Genomic DNA, 17,495 nt, shown 5'->3' on the forward strand with positions numbered 1-17,495 from the left:
GTCATATAATATTACACATATTCGCCATTTACTAGTTGCTTATTAGCATGCATATTAGTAACATATTGGATCTTTATTAGCCATTATAAAGCACTTATTAATGCCTTATTCTGCATGACCATATTCTACAACTACTGGGCCAAGAGTTTTCCATCAATAACTTCCTAATCACTGCTTATTGTAAGTAAGGAAGTTGTTGTACTATGCTTTGCTCAGCGTGGGCCTTTATAAGGTGGTAGTACCATAAGAATCTCCCTTAATAACACTCAGAAATATAATCCATTCTTATGTAACAAAACACAAAACTACAAGTGATAATAGTGTCCACATAAGTCTTTCGAACTCAGAATATGTTCCCCATTCTAAAGCGAGGTCTTGCTCATAAGTAACTATGACCACAGGGGGGCACTCCACTCCTACAAATACCAGAACACCACACCCTTCAGTTCCAACTCAAAGGTGTACCGATGATCTGGGAAAGCAAACAACACAGTGCGACGACTGATCACATCAATTTAATGGTGGCACAACGGTGAAATCACAATAATGAGCAAATCCAAAAGTTTAAACGGCAAAGAGTATTAGGACAGCAAGACCATTTCACTCAAAATGTTTGTTAAGCACACGAAATGCGCTGGTTTCCGTTTCCAAAACATAAAAAAAAACAAATAAAAACCCAACACATTGTTAAACTAATGACCTCGTGGCTAAAACAGGAAAGCATGCTTGTGTCTAGATATGTCATCAAAAATATAATAAAAGTGATTTTTTTTTTTGTATCACACAAAGAGAAACTGACCAGTTATGTTTATCCAGAAACAGATGAAAAATGAGAGGCCGAGTAATAGGGGGGGGGGGGGGGGGGGGGGTCTGGACATATTCTGATATTTGAGAATTTAAAGATCACTAATTATTTACACATATATCAAATAACTCAAATGTAACATGAACGATGGTCATGGTGATGAGCCCACAGAGAATGACGCCGTTCCCTTCAGCTCTACGGAGCTTTCTAGCGTACAACTCTGTCAGGTGATAACCCTACGGTCAATTCGGTGTTTTACAGCCCAAGAAATCGATCAATGCAGCTTTAAAAAATTTAAAAAAAAACAACAACCTGATAATAATATAACACTGTTTCTAAATGACCACAAACTCCACTCAGCCAACGTAAAGGCAGATATCCATATATCTGGGAAAATGACATGGTTGATAATATTGGCCACGCCTGTCGGGCTCCAGCTGTTGCTGCCACGGCGGCGTGGCTACACTTCCTCAGTGGAAGCGCTGGGCATGCGGCGAGACCTGGGGGGAACAGATTCTTCGAAAACGTCATCCTCCATGCCCTCTTCTATGGGCTTCATCTTTGTGGAGGTCTTGGTGCCCGGTGATTTTTCTAGAAATACAAAAAAAAAAAAAAAAGAGTCAATTGGGCGCTTTAATATATAAATTCTTCTTTCTTTCTTTTTTTTTTTTTTTTTGCTCATATGCACTCAGGGATGAGAAAATGCATCGGACCAACAGAAGTGGTCACGTCACAAAGTGCACAAACCGTCGTCGCCCCCCACCCCCCACGGACCCCCAACACAGGATGAGTGGATGAACGGGTACTCTGAAACCAAAGGCAAACAAAAGCCCCGTGAGCGTGTTTCCATTACCGCTAACAGTTGCTGCACTGCTACTCTGAGAGCCCTTCTGCAGAATAGAAATAGAGCTGCTCTTCTGGAAATGAAAGCATTTTGAAGACCAACGTTCCACTTCGGGTGCTTTTAGTGTGTATCCAGGCAACAACAGATACAAATGCCTGGTTTTACCTAATGCACGTGATGCTTTCACTTTTTGGGAGAATATGAATGAGTGATGTGACTTATGAAGACTTCATGAACTATTCTTCGTCCTATCAGGTGGACCACACTGTCTGATATACGCTAACAGTGTGTATGTCTGCTCCTCACACACACACACACACCCACCCTCTTTCTACTGCCTGAAGCTCTCTGCTTGTCCAACACCGTTTTTGTGGGGGGGTGTGATTGAACATGAACGTTCCAAGTGTTTAGGACGCACTAGCATGGCGTCCGACTTTAAAGAGTAACTTAACGTCCTCTGAAAAAAATTTTTTTACGGGAGGTAAAGCTGGTTAGAGCGGGTTGGGGATTCGATCCCCAGCTGCCCCCGTCATGTCGAAGTGTCCTTGAGCAAGACACTGAACCCTAAGTTGCTCCCGATGGAGACCAGCACCTTGCATGGCAGCTCGGTCGCCATTGGTGTGTGAATGGGTGAATGAGCCAGCTAACCAATGGACGAGTGTGACTATTATACATTAAGCAATGATGTCAGATGTTAAGCTAAGGCCGAGCAGGTTAGGGGAACACCCTTTGTGACAGGCAGAATAGAGTTTTGCAGGTTCAATCCTCTAGATCTGGTTGGAAGAAGTAATGATTTGGCCACAGAGTGAATTGTAAATCTAATCGGGACAGTCAGTTTGGGTTGGGGTAGAGGTGGTGGTGGTGCTAGGTCATACAGGACTCATTTTCAAGACTGCTCACTTGTGTTTTGAATATTTAGTTTAAGTATATACTTACTTACTGTATGTACACTATGGTGACATGGCAGTCAAAAGCCCGGGAAACATTTGAATATGTATGGACAGTGCTGACTACCTGTGCTGGTGTGGTCTAATTACACCCTGCTGTCTCAAATGAATGTAGGGTTGTCACTTGTTTTGACAGGACCAACGCCTGAATGCCCTGCGTTCACACGATGGGTTAGGATGGGTGTTGAAACGATGATATGCAAGAAAACACATATGGCAGGAGAGTTATCCGGCCACGTGACAATTAGTGAAAATAATGTTAAACTAGAACCAAAGCTATAGAAATGGTTAAACAGGCTCATTGCTCACTGCTGCTCTGACAGGCTTTGAAGATCAGGCACAAATCGTTTTTTTTTTTAGGAATATACCAACTGTGTAGGGGATTGTTCCACTGTTCACGTGCCAGTATGGACCCCGCTATCATACCTAACATACCTAACATTTCTATCGCGACATATTATTAAAAATCCTCCCTCACATTAAAGCAACCATGTGTAGGATTTAGAAATTCTGTCATTTGGCACCATCTAGTGGTAGCATCAAGAATGACCCTAACCAGGAAACAGGAAGTTCAAAAATAAAAGCCGGTATTCAAATAATGGCTGTTCTGACATGGCGAGCACATTCTCTTTTTAACAGAAATGCTTGTTTTCATTAACTAATTATATCCAATTTGCAGGGGTCGCCACTGAAAACTTAGAGTAGAGTTAGGTGAGAGCGGCGTGTGTGCTAAGCATGACACAAATTAGTGCAGTGGAAATATATTTTCGTTATACTGAATTTATCAAGACAACAGGTAAACATGGAGGAAGTTTTAGGTTTGCATGAAGCAGGGAAGAAAGGGGAGGAAGGGATAGAGGCCTGTCTCTGTTCTAAACAAGGGCCTCTACTTCACCGAGGCATGGATTTCTTTTTGCGGGTGTTTATTTCCTGTGTTTCGGTCATCAGCGTTGGTTGATTTGCATGGGACCACAGTCATTTCCATGTTTGTATGGATGAATAAATGAAAACCTGGCAACGCATCAGAACAAATTGTTGGGTAACGGCGTGACTCACGGAGCGACGACCCCGCAGATCCTCCTCGCAGGATCTGGTTTAGGACATCGTCAGTGTCGCTGGTGCTCGCCATGCTGTTCCTCATCTGCATCATAGACAGCTGAGAGCACAGGCTGGGCTGGCGGTCCATCTTCTTCACCGCCTGAGACACATCCACCACCACCGCCGCCATCATCATCATCATCGTCATCATCACCACCACCACCACCAGCACAATGAGCATTGCAGACGCTATACAGTACAATGTTGATGTGTTAATACGTCCAGTGTTTCACATTATAGTGTGAGAGCAGAGCTGGACCCACCTTGTCACTGAGGGTGGGGTCATTTAGAGAGTACAGTTTGTTGGTGATGTCTTTGCCAATGAGGTACCTGAACACCTCATTGAGGAAAGTATCGGACTCCAGGAAGTAGGTGAGCCTCTCTCGAGACCAACACAGGAACTTGCAGTTCTCCTCTGCCACGATGGTCACCTGTCAATCAAACACAACAGCAACATCGATCATTTATTTAACCTCAAGAGGTTTTGAATCCTTGAGGCACGCAAAAGGGTTTCGATCTATCTGATTTTTCATGTTACCTGGAACTTCTCTCCTCGGTGCATCTCAGTGGACCTGAACTCTGGTGAGTCAATGAATGAATTGGTGTAGATGTTGTGGAGGAAATGGCCGCGGTATGACACCTTTATCCTGTCGCACAGAAACGCCAAAGTCAAAAACTCAAGTGCAGTCTCTTTTAAGTGATTTTAAGCCTTAAGTTCATCTAATAGAGGTGCTGCAGGAATGAGTCCTAAAACCCAGATATGAGTCAGCATTTGTACACTTCCTGTTCCCTCGTCTGGAAGTCGATGGGTTTTTTTGGTCAGATGCCTGAAATAAGGTCTGTGGTTACACACAAGCTTAAGAGATTTCAACGTTTTGTTCTACGACATAAAATACGTCAGTAGATACCCCCACTTGTGAATTTTGAAGCTTTTTAAGTGTCTTAAAAAAGGCGGTTGCTATCAAGCGGCTAAATGAGACTACAGAGGTTGTCGCGGACATTAAACGTCTTCATGCCGAAACACGGAAAGTCATCTACTCACTAGTTGTGTTTATACTCTATATCTATCTGTCTATATATCTATATATTCTCTTAAAAGTGAAGCTTAGCCGTGGTGATGTTGAAGTAATGCGACCGTGGTGGAGTTCCTTTATAGCCTAACGTTAGCTTTTTACTTCTGGCGATTCCATTTACGCTTCAAACGTCATAAAAGTGGTGTTCTTTGGTGAAGATTATCTCGCTGAACAAAACGTATAAGTATCACAAACTGTTTGTTTTTGCCACAGAGCTTATTTTCTGCAATAATCCAAAATGGAACAATCCCATTGGCTTTTAGTGGAGGGAACCAGGGCGATGCTAACCTCCGGGTTGGCCTACAGAAATACGTCACCCCTGCAGCAACTCTATGGTCATTAGATGCTCAATACGTCTCTCAAAACAATTTCAAAGGTTAAAAAATTCACTCTCAAAATGACTCACACATAATTTCTGAAATGATGGGCCTTTCATTGCCATTAGTTATGAGGGTATATTATAGACAAACTTATATGAATGTTTGAAGGCGGATGTCAACGCCGCTACATTTTACATTCAGTCAGACAGTAGATATTGTTTTGTGCTTACATTCAATATTCTAAATGCAACATATGTCAGGCAAATTATAAACAGATGATTTTGTTATAGCTCCTTCTCACCGCTGATGTTTTAAAACTCAACTGATCAAGTGAGATGGGAGGCAATTTGGGGGTGTTTTAGGGCATCATAGGGAGCTATGGGGGGGGGGGGGTCTAGTTTTAATGTTGTTAGGGTGGTGAAGCTTGTGAAGCAGCATTTAGACTTTCAACCATAAATAACAACGACAGAACTCCAACTTAGTCTAATGAGTGTCCGAAAAAGATAGTCCGAAATATCCATCGCAACTTCCTGAAGGCCAAGGAGAGGCCTGCTGACGGCGAATATTCTGTGGATTGTCTTATTGAGTAATTGACCCGTAATTTCAGCACAGTAATAATAAAAAAAAAGAAGACATTTCATGCACACTTCAATTTCAGCGAGCAATGATCAATCACGGAGGCACGGCCATCACACAGAAGGTGGACGGCGCAGACCGGCGGCACATACTTTCCTTTGAGGAGAATGCTGAGGCGCTCGTCCACTGAGGTCTTGTCCTCGGCGGCGTAGGCCTGGCCTTTCTTCAGTGTCTGGATGGTGCAGAACTGCCCCGTGAGCCTCTGAAACAGAGACTCCGGCACATGGAGGGGCTCGAACATCCGCTTGTAGACCGACCGCAGCTCCCTGTCGATCTTAATCTGACAGAGCAGAGCCACAGTGAATTGGTAAAGGAGCAGGGACTGCGGAGGACAGGTGTCCTGTCTCATTATAAAAAAAAAGTCCTGGTCTGATTCTATCACCTCACTGGGGGGGGGGGCTTACTTACACTAAATCCCCCGGTGGCACCCATGGATTTTTATCTGCATCTCGTTAGCATAAAGCAGCACCAAACCCTGGAGGATGTGCTGCTTCCTGCCCGAGACAGCGATGAAAAACTCTGCACTGAGCCCCAGCATAAATAGACACGCTGCTCCCCCAGCACCTGGGGGCCAGCATTTCAATTTGGCGAAACACTGGAATGGCCTGGATGTAACGCGGCTGTTGTGAATGTGAATGAGGGGCGCGCTGATGCAGGACTCACCGGCCTACGCTTGTACAGGAGGAAGAACAAGTGCATGAAGTTGACCACCAGAAAAACCACGTTCCAAACCATCACGTCCAGGTTGCACCTGTACAGAGTCGCCCACACAATGAAGAGGCCGCATCCTGTCAGGGTTAAAGGCCGAAAACAAAGAGGATTTAGGAGAGGACATGTCCACACACTGAGTGTCAACACTTGAACAAAAGATAAAGAGCCAAACCAGCATGGAACAACAAATCGAGTCAATCAAGTTAAAAAAAAAAAAGAAATTTAAATAGCATGTTACCCGAATAAGATATGATATGTAACATAACTTACACAAGTCTGGATCTTTCAGCTGATCAAAGCTGGTTTCAAGTTTATCTGGAGCTGTTGCCATAGCAACAAGTCCTTAGGTTTTAAACCTGCAAAAGTGCAGCTTAACTCAAGGTGAGCCATTTGAAGCAACATGGGCAAGAATGCAAACTCAATTGTGACTTTAGATGACGAAATGTGCAAATTATTGAGGAGTCATCAAGACGTGTTGTTTTTCACGACAAACAAAAAATGTCGTTGGCTTAAAGCTGCAGTAGGCGATATTATTGAATCATAATTTCAGTTGAAATAACTAGTTTTGACCATCGCACGTCACTAACAATATCTAATTGAAGGGATCCTTTAAAAAAAAATGTGTGTCTTGGAGCACCCGCCCCCCCTTTTGTATTTAGTGTTTTTAAAAACTGGACCAGGTCTGAATCAAACAACCAATCAGGGTTAGCTAGCACGGAACTGACTGCACAAGCAAGGGCTTCTACAGAAGGTTCCACCTTCTGGATTGGAGCGTGACTCAGAACGGTTGGAAGACAGGAATCAAAACCCAGAACCGCCCATTGCCCCTGATCCAGTTTATTTAAAAAAAAAAGAAGAATATATACAAAAGGGGTGGGTTCAGTCAGATATTGTCAGTGACGTGCGCTGGTCAAAACTACTAGAAATTATGATTCAATAATATCGCCTGTTGTAGCTTTAAAAGCTGTAAAAGTTCAACCTTGCGGGTCTAAAAATACTTTAGCTCAGTTTATTCGATGCATTTGTTTTTATTAATGAATTGACTTTTATTAATATAACTACGGCCGCTCTAGTCTTCCATAACAAAGCACCCAAGATGTTTTTACAGTCACCTTCCAAGACGAACTACTGCAGCTCTGTCAGTTTGCTCGTCCTCTTTCCTCTATCTGCTTCTTTTTCTCTGTAAAAACCCCTCTGAGAATAACTCGTGCCAAAGGGTAATATAAATAAATAAACTGTAAAAAAAAAAGAAAGAAATGACAACCACACCACTCATAAATCATGCTACTTCCTGTCTCCACTCTCCTTCCAAGCAGAAGATATAAACATGTTGGAAGTGCTTTTTCCATCCGCTATTCTCTCCTTCCTTTCATCTGCCATTGTCAGAGCCTTTTAAGGCCTCGGCCCTGTGTTGAAGAGGTCCCTCTTTGTGCCGGACAGCTTTTCAAAAACCCCAAATCCTCAACAAGCTTGCGGTAATAATTTACAGATGCTTTGCGGGACACTTCTGATCAGAGTAAAGATCGGCTGATCTCTAATGTTCCCAGCTAGAGTATTATCACCACAGGAATGCCATCAGCGGGGGGGGGGGGGGGGGGTGACGCTAAGGACAGACCTGTCATCAGGAGGAGGCGCAGCAGGATCATGTGCAGGCCTGCGGTGGTGGGGACGACCAGGCCCAGCAGCAGGGACAGGTTCCCCAGGTGGAAGAGGAGATGGTGGGCATTCTCCCACTCCTGGCACGAGGTGGCGTTGTGCTCCAGAGCCGGGACTCCCGGGGTGGCCGAGGGGAACGGGGCCGGCGTGCTGAAGAGAAGTGGGGGCAGCTCTGGCGTAGAAGACATCCTGCGGCAGGGTCACCTTGAAAAGTAGGACAAGGTTTGAGAAGGTGTGTGAGTGGAGGATGATGGATCGCTCAGGGCTTTGGGGAGTGTTCGCACATTATTCCACGATGGTCACGGTGGTGTGACGGTCTAAATGACATGGCATGAATGTGGTGTGTGTGTGTGTGTGTGTGTGTGTCTGTCTGCTGTCGGGTGGATTAGAGCAGAGTTCGTGGGCCAGAAAACCAGAACAATGAGCTAAAAGGAGGCTACAAAGAAAGCTCAGTCGAGCTGAGAGTCGGTGAGGCTTTTCTTGTTCTTGTTCTTGTTCTTTAGCTTACGTCAGTGGTGCAGTGCAGGGTATGCGACGCAGGTACGCGGCTTGTACCCACTTCTAAATCCCCTCTGATGCGCATCATTCAGTTTTGTTTTTTTTTTGCCCCTAGGACGGCGAGGGCATGACCCCTGGCCTTTCATTGGCTAGTACTTCGTGGCCTTCGTTGGTCGGTTGGGTCGGTCAGGGTTAGAGTAAGGGTATCAGGGCAAGCCAATCAGAGGCCTTCGCCTCGCCTGCAGCCTACCTGCCCTGGTTATCTGCGATTCGAACGGTGGATGTTAGGAAGCCAAACGTCAGACCTGCAGACGCGCAGAGCCCAACTGCCCCCTTGACGAGTAATGTTCATTTCGAAACGACTGGCCCTCGCGCGAGACTCCTTGCAAGGAGAGAGAGAGAGAGCGTAAACAGTTGTTCAACGTTCACCCGTGGATGGACAAAGGAATAAGGGCCAGTTCACTCAAAATGGACAATCACGGTAGTTGTCTCAAGCGGAGGTTAAGTGACAATGTGCAAATCCTTCTGGCCCATTACAGGCTAAACTTAAATGAAGAGTGTACCCACTTCTCCAGGCACCAAGCAAGTCGATTTCAACCTATTTTCTTTCTTTAAGAGCACCTGCGGGGTTGTTGTTTTTTTTTTGGGGGGGGGGGTTTTGCCTTGTATTTCAAGTTTCAAGTTCTTCCAACCATCTCAACTCAACTTTGCCTCAACTGTATTTATTCATTTTCCAGATTAATACAGTTGTGTATTGAATTTTGGCCCTCATACATTCATTGTCATTCATTTTCTACTGCAGCCGCAGAACAGAAGACACGTCCATAGTGCTGAAGGCGTGACTGCGTGAGATGAGAGCGGTCGCAGTACATCCTGTCACATCGGGCCCGCAGGAAGGCTCCTATGTAAATATTTGGCTGCATCTGTTCTGCTCAAAGAGTGATTGAAGCACATGCTGTTGAAACACTTCACAACTATGGATTCATATATATATATATATATATATATATAATAATAATAATAATATCATTGTACCACAGTGACAGTATCAGCTGTGTGTCTCAGGCTGATGTGCCCTGCACTAGAGGGAGTGTGGGGGGGGGGGGGGGGGGGGGTCTCACATGTAAAAATAGATGTGGGGATCCGCATGCAGCCCCCTCGCAGAGGAATTTCCCACAGCCACAACTTTCTAACTGCTCGTCAAAGTACCGAGAGGAGAAGGAGGCGCGTTACTTACCGATTCAGCGGCGGCCGGCGGGAAGCGCGTCTGCGGAGCGAAGGAGGAGTGATCTCTGTGAAAGACCTGACACACTGCTGGTGACTGCAGGCTGGACCCCTCAGATGCGGGGCGGTGTTGGCGGTGGGGGGTGGGCTGCACGATGCGCGTCGCACATTCCACTCAGCGCACAGGGAGAGACTAAAATGGGCAAGAAGGCGAGAGCGGCGCGCCTGCGGGGACGGAGATGCTCCGCCAGGGGGAGACAGAGCGCGGCCACGGCGTCGGGGACGATGTAGCGAAACCTCCGCCCGCAAATCTGTCATATTTAACGGTCCGCGAAAACACCGAGGGCTTCCCGTGGAGTTCTCTCTTCCCGGTGACGTTGCGGAAAGAAAAACACTTTATAATACCTATCCTCCTCTTTAGCTACATCTGCTGAGCTATCTAACATCCGTGTGAAAGAAAGACAAGAGACAGTGAGATTCACTTTTCAGAGTGAATGAACCCACTTTCATTTGAATAAATAACATATACAACAAATACAAATACAATATGTATATATGACTACTAGAAATGGACAAAAATATATTTTAACATAAATTAGTTGATTATTTTGTTTGTATTGTGCTATTTTAATGTTTATATATACATATATAATATTATATTACAATATATATTCATGTTTTATTTTAAGTGTCATTTAGCAGAAATTTGGTGCGGTGGTTTGATGAGTTATCCAGTTACTGAGCTCCATGACAACTGAGCAAACTCCATCCAGTTGAAAGCAGTTTTCTTTTGGGGGGGGGGGGGGGGGGGGGGCAACAAACAGAAGTGACAACATATGGTTGTGGTACTGACACTCCAAATAACAAAAATCTGCACAGTTAAATAAAGCATTGTTTATTTTTACAGTACATTATAGACACAATGAGCCTTTTATACATTTGCACAATGTTACATTCACAATATTCCACATTACACCATCTGCCGCCTCCTTGTAAATAAAGCAATGAATTGCCTTCAGGCACAATCTGAAGCGTCATGAGCCTAAAAACACATTTCCACACACACTAACAAACCTCCACGGGGTCAGGATGCCCCGAGGTGGTGAATCCTCGGTGAAAGCGTTCCCTGACGGTGTGATGCTTTGAACGGGAGGCTGAAAATGAGGATTTACAGAAGTGGGCAAAGCAGACTGAAAACCCCAAAGTCTGGAAAAGTCTGTGTGCGAGTATGTTAGCGTCCAGTACAGCAGAGTAACTTTGCAGTAGTATGAAACAGGGTACAGTGTGTTGAGCCTGCCATTTTGACCCGAGGACTTCTTTAATGAAGGTGTTCTTTCGGGATCTTTCTGAGAGACAGGGTTTCACCGCGGCTTGTCTGTCAGTGCACAGCTCAGATTGAAACTTGGAAGATTTTGTGGTTGGGTACAGCCAAAATAATGGACACCAAATCACCCCCCGCCCTCCTCCTCCCCTCCCCTCCCCAAGCTACCAGCTTAATGGGAAAGTTGAACATTTTAGAAAATAATGCACATTGTCTTTCTTTCTTACTGAGAGTGGAGATATTTATTTCCTGGCCGACAACAGCCGGGCCGCAGCCGCTGCACGGGAACTGGATACCGCATTCCAAGATGGTATCCCTTTTGCTCACAGGGCGGGTCCCTGTGAACCACTTGAGAGCATGCGTATCAGAGCAGAGACCCTCCCCCCCCACACACACACACACGAAATGACATGAAAATAATTTACTGATACAGAATGCAGGCAAATTTAAGGTAACATCACTTGACACTCACTTACCCTACATGGTGCAGATAATACCACACTTTGCCCCACCTGCCTGACACCCACTCCAAAAGTCAGTCGAGTGCTTAAGGCTTGGAGCAGTGTGTGTGTGTGTGTGTGTGTGTGTGTGCGTGTGCGTGTGCGGTCAGGCAGTCCTTCCACCCTGCATTGGCACTTGCAGGAAGACATCTGCCTTTTCTAATTCGGGCCCTGGCATGTGACAGTAGCTCGGTAAGCGGAGATCGTAGCGGCGCCCGGACCTGTCGAAAGCCTTGTCGTTGAGGGAGTACAGCTTTTCTGCGATGTCGTTGCGCACGACCAGGGCAAAGATCTTGGCTATGTAGCGGTGCTTAGCGAAAAGCAGGTAGAGTTTTTTCCTCCGCCACGCCACGTACTGGCAGGAGTTATCGGCCTGCAGGGTCACCTGTGGAGAACAGAACCCAAAGACAATCCATCAAGTCGATTTGTCACAACGTAAACACGTATTTCACACATCTCACGCCTTAACCCGCGTTAAGGATTTGAAGTATTGCGATGAGGTTTTAAATATATCACAATTCATCCGGAGCTCTCTTCATGCTCGAGAGCACAGAACACACGAGGCACAATACCGCACCAGAAAAGGATGAAGCAGGTGTCAACGAATCCCTTAAGAGGATCCAAACCAACGAGGCGTCATGCTGCATTCGCATGGATTCCGGCAGACGGTGGATGGCAAACCGGGCAAATCATTTTAGTGGACGGTAAAACTAGGCGAGGCCGTTGACATGGATGTTACGTAGCTCCCTCACGCGAGGAGAAAACATGGACGACAACGAGAAGCTTAAAAAAAAAAAAAAAAAAGTCACTTTTTCAGACAAGCGTGAAGGGAGACACCGAGCGGAGTCCTGCTTCCACTGTCCACGTTGGACATGAACGAATGACCTCGCATTCATTTTGAAGTTTGTGATAGAATATTTTGCGAGAAAGCCGCATTTCATAGCTACATATATGACTAGGATCATTGACGTGAGATAACAGACACGACATCATTTTATTGAAAACGTTCCGTTCTTTGTGAACAATACTACGTCACCGTAGCAACGTATCGCCGTGCGTTCCGTTCGGACTGTTTGTTTTGTTTGCATGTGAATGCAGCATTATTCCGCCTCAAAACAGGCCGGAGCACATTTTGTTGAGGATTGAGTAAAAAAGTAAACTTGCGCGCGTGGAACATGCATAACATATCCGGGTTCGGGTTTAGGCCTTTTCATGGGATTTGTTGACAACGAGGGAAACACAGACAGCGGCGAGCAGTCCAGCGAAACATGCTTGCTGCGGTCACGTAAGTGAAACCACGGAGACAGAAAACGCGAGTTAAAAAGAAACCTGGAATACACCCTCCTCTGACGGTCTGAGAGAGTCCCACTCGGGTGAATCCAGAAACTGGAAAGGGTAGATGTAATGCAGAAACTCTCCGTTGACCGTCACGCGGACTCTGTGGGAGAATGGACGGAAAGTCGATAGTTAGCCAATCCACTTTCCAAAGGGAAACATTTCAACACAGAGAGCAAGTCAGCTGAGAGAAATCACAGCTGCTGTGATACGAGTGTCTGGGGTGTTGCTAGAAGGTTTCAACCCTTGTAGCATAGACACAGAAAGGTCACCCTTTCATGTTGGACATCTAGAGGCAACACCTCCAGCGTCAGACATCAGTTTCTAGGGGTGTGCATCGATCCCATACATATCTAGATACATGGGCTACCATACCATTCAGGGAGGACACTTTATATAAAAGGATCATCTTGCATAAAAAAAAAAGTCATTCCGATCCCTGAAAACCCTCTCCCTTCTAAAAGAACAGCCATGGCTGCTTCTTTCTAATTCGACACAGTATTTATAGTAGTATTTATACATTATATATGTAACAACCTATTGCATCTGGCAAGTAATTCCTTCACCCAAGCTGCAGTACCCCCGACACAACCAGCAGGAGAATCACTTAGGTCAAGTCTAGCGTTTGCTTAGCGATTTCCACGCCAAACTAAGGCTTGACAAATGAGGCCCCTGTAATAGGTCCTCAGTGGATGTGCTGTGGAGACTATGGCGTGGACAAACTACAGCAAACACACAAACGTACTTTCTGCAACGCGGAACATGTTTCCGTAGCACTTAGCACGTGACACCATTTCCCCTGCCCCTGTATACTGAATATTGCATCAATTCTACCTTGTACGTTCTACATCATTTAATGCTCAATGTGATGAGGCCTTTTTGTTTTTTTTCTTCCTCCAATCCATGCTAAAAATGCACTTCTTTCAATGTCAATACACACACACACACACACACACACTTTAAGCCTTATGCTATCTCTGCGTCTCTCACTCTACGTGCAGATGGCAGGTTGAAATTAAAAAACTGATAACGGGTGTGATGAATTTATCCTCACCTTCAGAAATCATCAGCAGAGGCGACATTTTATTTATTGGAGATATTAGTAGAGATTTATTAGAGAGACAATGGGTAGTTTATTGGTCCCCCCCCCCCCCCCTCCCCTCTCACCTGAGCACTACAGAGATACAGTCATGGGGTAGGGGAAATACGCGCTCTGTGATGCCCCTACTCAAACCCTCCCCCCGCCCCCCCACACTAAATAAGGCCAGGCCTGAAAATATGGCAGCCACAGACTCCGTGCTTCCAATATCTTATTACTGCAACATCAGATTGACTGTAGTAACTCTCTATGATGTCTGAGTCATGTCAAACGGGGCTCCTGCAGGGTAATGATGGGGGGAAAAAACTAAAACAAAAACATCACATCTGAAAAGCCACAGTTGTATCCATTGCAGTATTTTAGAGAAACCTAGATCACGAGGGTGTCAACACCGTTGACACTGAAGCCTTGGCTCTAGTTCACATCATATCAGGGCAAAATACTACGGTTATCTAAAACTTCTTATATCATAGAGATAATGGGAGAGTTGACTTACAGCAAACCCACGTTTACACCCCACACATTCATTCAGCAGCAGCTGCATTAAGCCCTATGGCAGAGATACAGGGGCACACTTATGGGGCCCAGACATCACTTGTCATACCTGCAATAAGTAATTAAGTATTAGTATTAGGCGAGTATAATATACAAGCATGAAAGTTCAGAACAGTTTGACAAATTTGGCGTACCTTATTTTGAAAAGTATAAAAACATTTCTATAAAACTCAACTTTTCAACGTGTTCATTCTGCCATATTTCACAAATGTGGTCAATTGGAACCCTCAATGCTTACGCTGGAATCTCAAATATCCATGCCGAATTGACAGGATCCGGCAGAGGTCCCGCCGGGTTAAGTTTGCTTCAGTCTTTGTTTTTTACCTTTCGGCCGTAAACAAAATAATTAAGATCTGTGAATGCAGTTTGGCGTAACACATTTCAGTCACCTGCCAGACAGGAGCACCGACAGCTTGTCGATGGCGGTTTTCCCCTCTATGGCGAAGCAGTGGTCCTTCTCTAAGGTGTGGATGTCTCCGTCGCAGCAGGCCACGATCTTCCCGAAGTGTGTGAGCGACACCCCGAGCCTCTTGAACAAGCAGGCGTACAGCTCCTGGAACTCCTTCCCGAAGGAGACGCTCCTCAGCCTGTAGCTGACGTGCAACACCTGTCCCGAACACGCCCCGAAGAGCGCGAAACTCCACAGGAAAGAGTCCATGGTGCAGGCGTCCGACCATGCCCACAGGGTGGAGCAGAAGAAGCCCAGGGTGAGGAAGGTGAACAGGTAGAGGAGTCCGTAAAAGCCGCTGCCGCCCATGAAGCCGAGGAAGAGGAAGATGTTGGCGAGGTGGAACACGGAGCCCTCCGCGCCGTCTCTCCACTCCTCGCACAGCGGGTGCCCTGCCGCCGGCTCCGCCGTCAAGTTCATGGCTTCGAAGTCCGGAAGCTCCATGGTCTACGGTCTACAACAGTGAATAAAACTGCGGGCACATTTCACGCCAAGTCGCCCGGCGTCTCTCAGAGCCCGGCGGGGGTTGCCGGAAAGACCAGGAGGACCCAGTGAACACGGGGGGCGGCACGCAGGTAGTGCGCCCACCGCGGACTGACACCTGAGTGACCGTCAGTGTGAAGCGCACGGGAGTTACCCGACACACACACCGGAAATAGTCCCACAGAAAAAAACAAAAAGAGTTTATTTGTCCGAGCAAAAGCGCTCATATTCAGTCCGTTGGTCAATGAGTAGGCTGCAGGCACCCGAAGCCCTGTTTTTGTAGTTTAGTTTAGTTTCTGGGGCTCAATAAATAATGTAATATAATCAAAATAACAAAGCTTTTATTTTGACACAACGTCTCACTCCGCATCTGTGTGTCTTGACACAGCGATACAAAGGATGGCCTGGTTCTGTTCTCTCTCTCTGTGTGTGTGTGTGTGTGTGTGTGTGTGTGTGTGTGTGTGTGTGTGTGTGTGAAGTGAACTGAACTGGTTTCTGCTCGTGAATCGGAGCTGTGGAGGGTGATCTGTGTGTGTGGACCAGAATAGCAGCAGTCCTCCCTCGGCGTGCCTGGTCGAGGTGACATTGTGAGTGTGGGTGATATATCTGGGGCAGCAGAGGGGGGCAGACCCTGGATGTATTTCACATCATGTCAGACACAAGGTTTTTTTTTTCATATGAGGCGTTAATTGGGGGTGGGGTGGGGTGGGGATCAAATGCCAGTTTTGGAGCTATTTTTGGATGTGAGAGCATGATGGAATTGTTGAGTTTTGTGTGTGTATGTGTGTGTGTGTGTATGTGTGTGTGTGTGTGTCTGCATACATGTTTGACAACGTGCATGAGGCTCATATAAAAGGATTTATCTCCATACATATCACCAGACACCTAACATCAGCTATTTTTAGAGCATTTCCACCCTGGATTCTGTGTGTGTGTGTGTGTGTGTGTATGTGTGTGTGTGTGTGTGTGTGCGCGCATTCCTGATTTTAAGTGGGGTAAACAGACCGAGCACTCAGATAGCCACAGATGACAAAGTGCCAATCTTTGTGTGTGTGTGTGTGTGTGTCTGCAGGGAATGAGGCCGTGTGTGTGTGTGTGTGTGTGTGTGTGTCGCTGCTGTTGGGAAGCAGATGTGTCCAATCACACACCACCTTCGCCCCAAAACACACTCCTGAGAGACAAACAGCAATAATTAATCTCCTTCGGAAGATGAGCTTATCTGCCAGTGCTCTTATTTTTAGCCGCCCCCCACCCCGGATAGAACACTAACTCTTTTGGCAGGATCCGCTCTGGTGCTAGAAGGTCTCAGGTTCCAATCTCATAAATGACAACTATCAGTGTGTGTGTGTGTGTGTGTGTGTGTGTGTGTGTGTGTGTGTGTTAACTGTTGCACTAAAACCTGACTGGGTCATTCCCAGCACCCACATTAAGCCACCTGCTAATGGAATATCTCATCAACCTGTTTTCCAGCAGCAGCTGCAGCAGTGACAAATCTGTGCACTACCTGCCCAACACCAAACACCAACAACAAAGGCAGAGACTAGCTGGTGGACACGGCGGAGCATCCGTGGACTTATTTAGAGAACCAGACACAGTGTTCCAATGCTCCCCATGGAAACTACTGCAGCATGGGTAAGGTATGGTTAATGGCAGAGAACCACAACTCTCCAGCAACCTTTAAGATCCTGGGAGGGAGAAAAGAAAATACTGTTATACTGAGTGAAGTTGGCTGAAAAAGATTGCGTTTACAAATTGAAGCGGCTTGGGGTGGACACACTCTCAGTTTGACCTCCAAAGTGGTTTAGATCATCTGGATTAAACGGCTCTGTTTCCAGCCCTGATGTTGCCGTGTTCCCAGAGTACCGGCAAGGTGTCTCTAGGAAATACGTTTCTATTTGGACGTTTCTGCAGGTCAAGATTTACGGCCCAGTAAGGATCCTGG

At 46.0% G+C, this 17,495-nt stretch overlaps 1 pseudogene; it reads right to left on the reverse strand.

The window, feature by feature from the left end:
• Positions 1 to 876: 876 nt before the first annotated feature.
• Positions 877 to 15,514, reverse strand: LOC139290804 (uncharacterized; annotated as a pseudogene).
• Positions 15,515 to 17,495: the final 1,981 nt, after the last annotated feature.

The sequence above is a fragment of the Enoplosus armatus genome, chromosome 9 (genome assembly GCF_043641665.1).
Source record: "Enoplosus armatus isolate fEnoArm2 chromosome 9, fEnoArm2.hap1, whole genome shotgun sequence".
Classification (NCBI taxonomy): Eukaryota; Metazoa; Chordata; class Actinopteri; order Centrarchiformes; family Enoplosidae; genus Enoplosus; species Enoplosus armatus.